Here is a 9,597-nt window from a genome sequence, read left to right as displayed (position 1 = left end):
GGTACCGATCCCGATGAAAATTCATAGAAATTAATAAAACAATTATATTGTTGTTAATTTTTTGCATTTTTCATCAAGAAATTAGTTTCCTTTTCCTTTATAAATTAATTTATTTTCTAAACCATTTTACATGAAAGGAATGTAGTTTTTTTTATTACAATGTTCTTTATGACAATTTTCTTATAATTCCGATCGGGCATGGATCAAATTTGAAAAATCGTAACATTTCTGAATTTTGACCATTTCATTTCAATTTCTGTTTAAAATATATTTCTCTGATACATGTTTTTTATTTGACATGTTTTTTGAAGATTTTATCCGTAGATTTAAAAAATATTAGCAAATAACGTTTTCAATTTTCATAAATATTTTTTTATCTAAAACATTAGAACGTCTATCTGAGTCGTTCAGGCATGTTGTCTTAGATATTCATATTATGCATCAAATCATTTTGGACCCCAGAGAATCTTATTTGCAACGAGCAACTTTTTCATTATTCCGAAATAGATCACAAAAAATTCATACAAAATACTTGAGAGCTTGTATCACTCTTCCGTTGGTGAAATCATACTTCATCAGAGGTGTTTTAACGAATCATTAAATAAAATTTTAGTGTAATGAGCTACCTTAAGTGAATTAGGTTGTTGTGTTTTTTATCCTTTTTTTTTTTACATTAAAAATGTGTTATATATTCTACATACATAAAGAAACAGAAAACAAACAAAAGCTGGTTGACTTTAGCCAAATGATTTTTACTATGTTTACAGATTTCGAACAGAATGACATGATATATGGATACAACCAATACGCATTTTCATTACTTTTCCATTAAAAAATCAACGCATCGTATCGGAATGTTTCGAAATGAATCGCTCATCTCTCCGTCCTTTTATTTTCATTCTCTTGTATAAATACTCCATCGTCAACTTCAATACGCGAACACATGCTCTGCGTATGATCAATTTTTAATTAGATTAAACCGATGAAGGCTATTGAAAAATAAATTGATCTTACCGAGGTTTCAGTAGTCTCATAAAAAGTCAACATTTCGCAAATTCGTTATATCCATAATAATCTTATTTGCAAATACAACCTGTCTCCATAGGTTAATTGGTATCTAAAGGTTTCATATGAATTTTTAGTCTAAGACTGTTCCTTACATATTTTGATTTTGACTATGGATTACTCCATTTACCTTATCAAGTTAAAGGGCTCACAGTGAGCGCTACTTGTCAACAGGCGAAGCTTACTCCTCTTATACACCTGATCTCACCTATGGTGTTTCAAGGGGTCTGTGTTTGTCCTAATATTGATTTTTATATTCTTTATAGTATTTATGAAATCGTTATATTCACCTTTTTCATGAACGACTATGGTTTCAGCCTGGAATAATGGCGGATGTACACCCACCGGACAATGGTGTAATAAATACACCAATTGTGGGTATACTGCAAACTGTGACTTCAGATATATCAAGTTTGGACTTTGTTGCTATTGGGAGTATTAATGGATTGAATTCTTGTTCTACAGACTGCCATCAGTACGTGATTGTAGTTCATATTTATTTCTGACATATTATTAAAATGGTATTTAAAACTGAAACCCGATTATTTTCTTATTTGAAGAAAAATATTAAGTTCTAAAATCTTATGCCCTTTTAGTTTTATTCGTTCGAAAATGTTTCAAATACTTGTATTTTCTGTATTATGTAGTATTCGATCATAGCGGAACTCGGTACTAGAGAATGGAAAGAAGCAGTTCACAAAAAATGAAAGCTCATAGTTCGACAAAAATATCTACCTTCAATTTGATGTCATTAATGGCCAATAAAATTCCGTTTTGCAGCAATGTTCGCACTAAATATCGAGTGAAACTTTCAAAGATAATAAATATGTCAATTGTATAATGCTTTCTTATAGTTTCGTTTGCTGTCGATCGTCACCGGAAGTGATTACAAGAATCGCAAATTTCAAAGCTTTTTTTTAAAAATTGAAATCTATTGAAATTAAATTCCAATCGTCACCGAAATCGATAAAAGAAATAAGAAATTTCAAACTTTTTCTTTTAAATCGAAAGATATCCCAGTTTATAAAGTCTCTTTCAAAGTGTCAAAAAATGTTGACCCCGTCGAAGATCGAAACGTCAACTTCCGGTTTCTAGATAAAATATATTTATGATTTTCATCTTTTGTGTCCCCATAAATCTCGCTTATATTTCAAGTGCTTGATATAATTTTCATATATGTAACTGACAGTATCAATATCTAGAGTTTCGTCAATTTTGTTTTTCAAAATTCACTTTTGGTCGGTAGTAACACATCACTTTTTCTTTCTTTAGTCTACTTCTTTTCGTTAAGAACCACTTCAGATAGACACGTGAAACTTTCAGGGAATATAAACAGTACAGCATCGCTGAGATATACAGGAAAACACATCTAAATATTATTTCCGGTCGTCACCGGAAGTTACGAAAAATGGGTCTTTTTCTTCATATCAATTATATATCTGCTATGGAATATGTAGAATATACAAAATTGAAGTTTAAGATTAGTTTGTACGGGTTTGTTTGTGGGCGCATGCGTGGGAGTATGCGACTTAATAGAATTATGTGCTTTATCCTTCTTGCTATTTCTCAGAAACTATTAGAGATTTAATTATGAAACTTGTACGGATGATATACTATAGTGTGTAGACTTCTGATATAGGTCTGTCATTTTCGTCCGTCACTTCCGGTCGTCGCAGGGGGTGATCAAACATTATTTCATAATTTCTAATGAGCAGATTTCTCATCTATGAAACAATCACAATGACATTTTTAGACAAGATAAACACTATTTTTCTCGTACATGTACCTATATGGGAGATATGACGAAAATGCACTTCCGGTTGGCAGGTCCACATTTTTATTATTTTTTTGCCCAGGCATCTTTTGTGTAAAACACTTTTAGATAGAGACACGAAACATTCAGGGCTTATAGTCAATAAGCAGACGCTGGTACTTAAGGATAAAACATCACCGGAAGTGCTCGTCCATAGCAGTTTTTATAGACTTTAGTTTTCCTTTCAAATTCCGATCACCGGTGACTCATTTTTTGTTAAGGCACATTCTCTGAAAGCTATGGACGGAAGTAGTGTAACGGAAGAACTACTCGTTACTAGTAATTAGTTTCTAGATATTCTTATCATTTTTTCGTCTTTTTTGTCCACACGATTTCTCAGTGACGGTTTGATGGATTTTCTTGAAACTTTCAGGGATGATAAAGAATGCTAATATCCTTGGGCGTATATTTTTAATTTTTTGAAAATTTACTTCCGTTTGTGAGATATGTCCGATTTTGTTTGTCACTTCTGGTCTAGACAGGAAATGGTTGAAAAATTTACAATATTCAGATTTTGTCTCAATGATTTTTGTGAGCTCGATTTCTGAGAGATGGCTAGATGGATTTTGCTGTTTTTTGGCATGATTAAAGGTCTACATATGAACATCATTGAAAAAGCCATTAAAAGAAAAAATCCGTTTCCTGCCCAAAATATCGTTGACGGAAGACCTTGTTATTGCCTTGGCACTTATTGTCTAGTTCTTTCTACATTTGGTTTTGGTTCCAGCTGACAAAGCTAGTAACAACATTGTCTTTGTTTGTAAGGCTCATTATTACAACTGTATTTTAAACGAACTTGGCATTAATTCCACTTTTGGTAATCGTACTTATTCTCCAACTGTCCTTTCAAAACAGGAAATTCTTCAAAACCATGCTTCAGTTTTTGAAACATTTAATATCCCAGTCAATGGGTAGAATCAATATGGGTTACCGTACCTATACTGGATTCCTAAACTACATAAAAACCTTTCCAAATAAAGATACATTGCTGGATCCAGTAAGTGTTCTACCAGGCCCCTATCTTTGCTTCTCACAAAAATATTAACAGCTGTGAAGGAGAAACTCCCAATTTACTGTGCCACTCCATATGCCAGAAGTGCTGTTAATCAAAAGTGGATTCTAAAGAAATTATAAAGAACTTTTAGTAAACTTGAAATCGCAAAACTTTTTCCCCAAATCAATAACATCAAGACCTATGACTTTTCAACACTGTAACCACCATTCCTCACGATAAATTAAAGACTAGACTTTTTGACATAATAGGCAGTTGTTTCTTCAACAAAAATGGAAAAAGGAAATATTCATATCTAGTGATCAGTCATCCAAAAACTTACTTTGTGAAACACCACTCTGATTCCACGCACAAGTACTCTGAAGTTGAAATAAAAATATGCTATAGTTCTTCATTGACAATATCTTCGTGATCTTTGATGATCAGGTTTTCCAACAGTCTCTTGGAATTCCCATGGGCACGAATTGTGCTCATTTGTTAGCTGACCTGCTTCTATATTGATATGAAACAGAATTTATTCAAAAACTTCTACGTGAGAAGCAAGTGGACATTAACGACAAACTTACAACTCAACTGTATATATTCCATTATCACCAGCATATGGTGTTTAAATCTTTCAACTGATTCGATATGGTAGGGCTTGTTCTGCGCATAGTCAGTTTTTAAATCGAGACAACCTACTGACAAACAAGTTGATGGTGCAGGGGTTTCAACAGTCTCCACAGAAGTCAGCATTTCGCAAATTCTATGATCGTTATAACGATCTAGTTCGTCAATACAACCTATCATTGGGTCAAATGCTGTCTGATGCAAGGTGAAGATAACGAACAGTGATCAATCTCATAACTCCTACAAGCAATACAAAATAGATAGCTGGGCAAACACGGAAAGAAAAAAAACCCACCAAACAACTTAGTTATAGCTCCTTCAAATTATCGATGATTGAAAGGTGAAGATAAAGAACAGTGATCAATCTCATAACTCCTACAAGCAATACAAATTAGATAGTTGGGAAAACACGGACCCCTGGACACACCAGAGGTAGGATCAGGTGTCTAGGAGGAGTAAGGATCCCCTGTTGACCGGTCACACCCGCCGTGAGCCCCATATCCTGATCAGGTAAACGGAGTTATCCGCAGTCAAAATCAGTGTGCCAAGAACGGCTTAACAATCGGTATGAAACACGTCAGACAGCATTTGACCCAATGCGAGATTGTATTGACGAACTAGATCGTTATAACGACCATAGAATTTGCGAAATGCTGACTTCAATCAAGACTGTTGAAATCCCTGTACCATCAACTTGTTTGTCAGTAGCTTACCTCGATTTAAAAACTGACTATACCCAGAACAAGCTCTTGCATATCGAATCAGTTGAGATATATAAACACCATACGCAGGTGATAATGGAATATTGCTACATAAATGTGGGAAGTTAACGATGGAGAAGCTGAAATCATCCCGTTTGTCATACAGTTGAGTTGTTAGTTTGCCGTTAATGTCTACTTTCAATAAAATATCTAAGTATGAAGCAGAAGTGTCCTTTATTTCCAGCTCACAGGGATATATCAAATCGACATATGGAATATTGCTACATAAATTTGGGAAGTTAACGATGGAGAAGCTGAAATCATCCCGTTTGTCATACTGTTGAGTTGTTTGTTTGCCGTTAATGTCTACTTTCAATAAATTATCTAAGTATGAAGCAGAAGTGTCCTTTATTTCCAGCTCACAGGGATATATCAAATCGACATATGAATGAAAGCTATCATTATTAATAGACAAAACGTCATCGATATATCTAAAAGTCGAATTGAAGGTCACGGCGAGAGATTGTTTCTTCTCACGTAGAAGTTTTTGAATAAATTCTGCTTCATATGGATATAAAAACAGGTCAGCTAACAAAGGAGCACAATTCGTGCCCATGGGAATTCCAACAGACTGTTTGGAAGACCTGATCACAAAAGACCACGAAGATATTGTCAATGAGGAACTCTAGCATATTTTTTATTTCAACTTCAGAGTACTTGTGCGTGGAATCAGAGTGGTGTTTAACAAAGTAAGTTTTTGAATGACTGATCACTAGATATGAATATTTCCGTTTTGCGTTTTTGTTGAAGAAGCAACTGTCTATAATGTCAAAAAGTCTAGTCTTTAATTTATCGTGAGGAATGGTCGTGTATAGTGTTGAAAAGTCATAGGTTTTAATGCTATTGATTTGGGAAAAATTCTGTGATTTTAAGTTTACTAAAAGTTCTTTAGAATTTTTTTAGAATCCACATTTGATTAACACCACTTCTGGCTTATGTAGTCGCACAGTAAGTTTGACGTTTCTCCTTCACAGCTGTTAATATTTTCGTGAGGAGCAAAGATAGGGGCTTGGTAGAGCACTTACTGGATCCAGAATGTATCTTTGTTTGTAAGGGTTTTTATGTAGTTTAGGAATCCAGTATAGGTACGGTAACTCATATTCATTCGACCCATTGACTGGAATATTAAATGTGTCTAAAACTGAAGCATGGTTTTGATTGTTAAGGCGTTCTTGGCACACTGATTTTGAATACAGATAACTCCGTTTTTCTGATCAGGATATAGGGCTCACTGCGGGTGTGACCGGTCGACAGGGGATGCTTACTCCTCCCTAGGCACCTGATCTCACCTCTGGTGTGTCCAGGGGTCAGTGTTTGCCCAACTATCTATTTTGTATTGCTTATAGGAGTTGTGAGATTGATCACTGTTCGTTATCCTCACCTTTTATCAATTACTATGTATACACCAACGATGATAGAGCCCTCTCTCAGTTCATGCTTTCATTTGCTGCTTATATAAACGTCCTTGCCATACCTGTATTTCCCATTTGTTGTTGAATCTAGTCATTACCCTAATCTACCATCAAGCTAATGATAATGTTGAAAATGATTTACCGGTATTTCATTGTATTCACAGTCAAATGATGGAGAACTTTTATGGAAGATTTTAATTGTAGACAGGAAAATGACTAGCATCACAAATTAAACAAAATATCTAATCAGGTTACATCGTCATTTTCTGATGATCTGTAGCCAATCCACTGTCACAGTATCAACCGCCAGCAACCACTGAATAAAGAAGATATTTCAATTAAAAGACATTCCTTTCACTGGTTAAGATATTTAAGTATCATGAGCATTGTTTTAACATGATAACAATTTCAAAAGAAATAACAGAAAGGGCGCAACTCATATAAATTGACTACAACTTTGTAAATTATTTTGAAAAAAAAGAAGAAATCTTTAACTAACAGAATCACATACTTAAAAGTAGATCAATGTTTTGTCAGTTTACATTATAATTAGAAGGTATCAGAAATATTTTTTAATCCTCACTTCTTATGCAACAACCTCTATGACCATATCTGAAGTCACAATAAGTTCCAAGACCACACTGTAACACGTTCATACATTCGGAAATACAGCCAACCTTGTTGAAAAATAACCAACCTGAAAACATGAACAGAATTAACTTGTGATACTCCAGAACTGATGTCCTGTATACCTTATCCTTGTACATGTATTACTCTCATTTGATTATCAATTTACAGTGAAAAGACAGCATAAACTTTGATCGTAATTTGATTTTGTAAACAGAATTGAAAATCTTAAGTTTTCAATTTCAATTCGAATTTGAATTATTCGTGCGGAGAAAAGGCTGGACTGTAGCTGCAAATTTTGATAATTCTCTCTCTCGATCTCGATCGACCGACCGACCGAGAGCTACAGTTCTGCAACTTATTTTTCTTGTGAGTAAGAGGTGGAAGCCATTCATCATTTTACTCTACATTTTATATCTTGATTTTGTGATTAGAGCACGTAAAGAATGTATTTATAGTTTGTATCGTAGGGTTATAGATACATATACAATTAATGGAAATATGTATACGAAGTGATTTCTGTAAAGTCGCCTCGCTCTCAAACTATACCAAGGTAGAGTATCTTCCTATAAATGAGTCATAGTTTCACTTTTTTTTTTACAATATATTTAATGAAAAATTTCTTTTTTTGAAGAAAATAAAACCCACATTATTGCAACGTTATTCGTAGCTCTTTTCTATTGGTAAAATATGATGGGTTCAAAATAATTTGATTGGTAGGCATTGCGGTGATATCAGCCGTCAAATACAAAATTGAAATTTTACGGCGCAGATTAGTTAGAAAGGTAGAGTATTTTCAGGTTAGATGTTTTGCCTCGATGATTACATAAATTATTCTCAATAATCAATGTATCAGAATCTGTTAAGGATTCCAGAAAAAGACAATTTCAAGAATTTTGCATAATTAAGTGAAAACAATGATAGAAATTGTATTAAATTGACATCACAAGAGGTTTTTACTAAAAATTGGTTTATCAATGATAAATGAAATGAAAAGGTGAAGATAACCGCGAACAGTGATTAATCTCATAGCTCCTGTAAGGAATACAAAATTAAGAGTTGGGCAAAAACGGACCCCTGGACATATAATGTACCAGAAATGGGATCAGGTGCCTAGAAGGAATAAGCATCTCCTGTCGACCAATGATACCCACTGTGAGTTACATAGATATGGGCAGTAGACGATGGACAAGTTGAAGTCATCTACGGAAAACTTGAAGAAACAAGTCGAGTATACTCAATCTGATCTTTGATATTTTTATTATACAACTACTTGTGTAGAAAAATCTATACCTATTTCTGGATTTTATCAATCAATTAATCAATCAATCAATAAATCAATCAGTCAATCAATCAATATCTCTCTCTCTCTCTCTCTCTCTCTCTCTCTCTCTCTCTCTCTCTCTCTCTCTATATATATATATATATATATATATCTTTCTATCGAGAACGATTTCTGCCATGCGCAAAATTCCTCATGAAATGAACCTCAGAAAATAAAATACCAGTTATACGATTTATACTAATGAATCATGTAAAACTTATACGGTTTCGTTTCGTAATCTTAAAAAAAGATATTTTCGCAACTTTGAAACAAATTATTATAGATGTTACATAAAAGTCTTCAATGCATTTTTCGTATTCCAAATTTCATTCCAAATAAAGTACATGCTAGATTTCAATGACACATTCGTGTAAATTGCACTATCTATTGCATACCCGGTATATCATACAAATAATTACTGATAAAAATACTTAAAGAAACTAAATGTAGCGTATTAGAGAGAGAGAGAGAGAGAGAGAGAGAGAGAGAGAGAGAGAGAGAGAGAGTTATAATCTTACCGTTTGAAAAGACAACCAGGCAGGCTAGAAGGATCAAAACACCTAGGAGTTTTCCCATATTGACTTTGGACACTGGATATCACATTTGATCGAATGAAGATCTTTATATACTAAATGAATCACTAAGATTAATTGTTTCCTTGTCAACCTTGTCAATTATTAAAACTAAAGAGAAATTATTTCCTGAATATTGCTATTGTTAAAGTGGCTAAAACAAAGGACAATCAATGTCATGGTTTTGAAAAGAATAATCTATCTGGAATTTAAATACCCAAAAATGTTTTGAAGTACAACAGAATCCTCTTATTTACATGAGTGAATTTAAAATATTTGAGATAAATGGATTTGAATGCAATGGTATTTTTCCTAAATATTCTTTTGTGATTTTCACAGAGAAGTAATTCATTATATTCAGAATCATTGATATTGCTGATGGTTATTAGGGACGATTTTCGG

The 9,597-nt window shown here is 33.6% G+C and overlaps 1 long non-coding RNA gene across 1 annotated transcript; it reads right to left on the bottom strand.

Moving 5' to 3' along the window:
- Window positions 1–6,904: 6,904 nt before the first annotated feature.
- LOC125653164 (uncharacterized) lies at window positions 6,905–9,276 on the bottom strand. The gene is made up of 3 exons (XR_008796201.1): window positions 9,142–9,276; window positions 7,256–7,369; window positions 6,905–6,988 (listed from the first exon to the last, which is right to left on the bottom strand). It is a non-coding gene; the product is annotated as an uncharacterized LOC125653164 (long non-coding RNA).
- Between the last annotated feature and the right edge of the window lie 321 nt (window positions 9,277–9,597).

This window comes from Ostrea edulis, chromosome 6, assembly GCF_947568905.1.
Source record: "Ostrea edulis chromosome 6, xbOstEdul1.1, whole genome shotgun sequence".
NCBI classification, from domain to species: Eukaryota; Metazoa; Mollusca; class Bivalvia; order Ostreida; family Ostreidae; genus Ostrea; species Ostrea edulis.
This window is presented reverse-complemented; position numbering and strand designations above follow the sequence as displayed.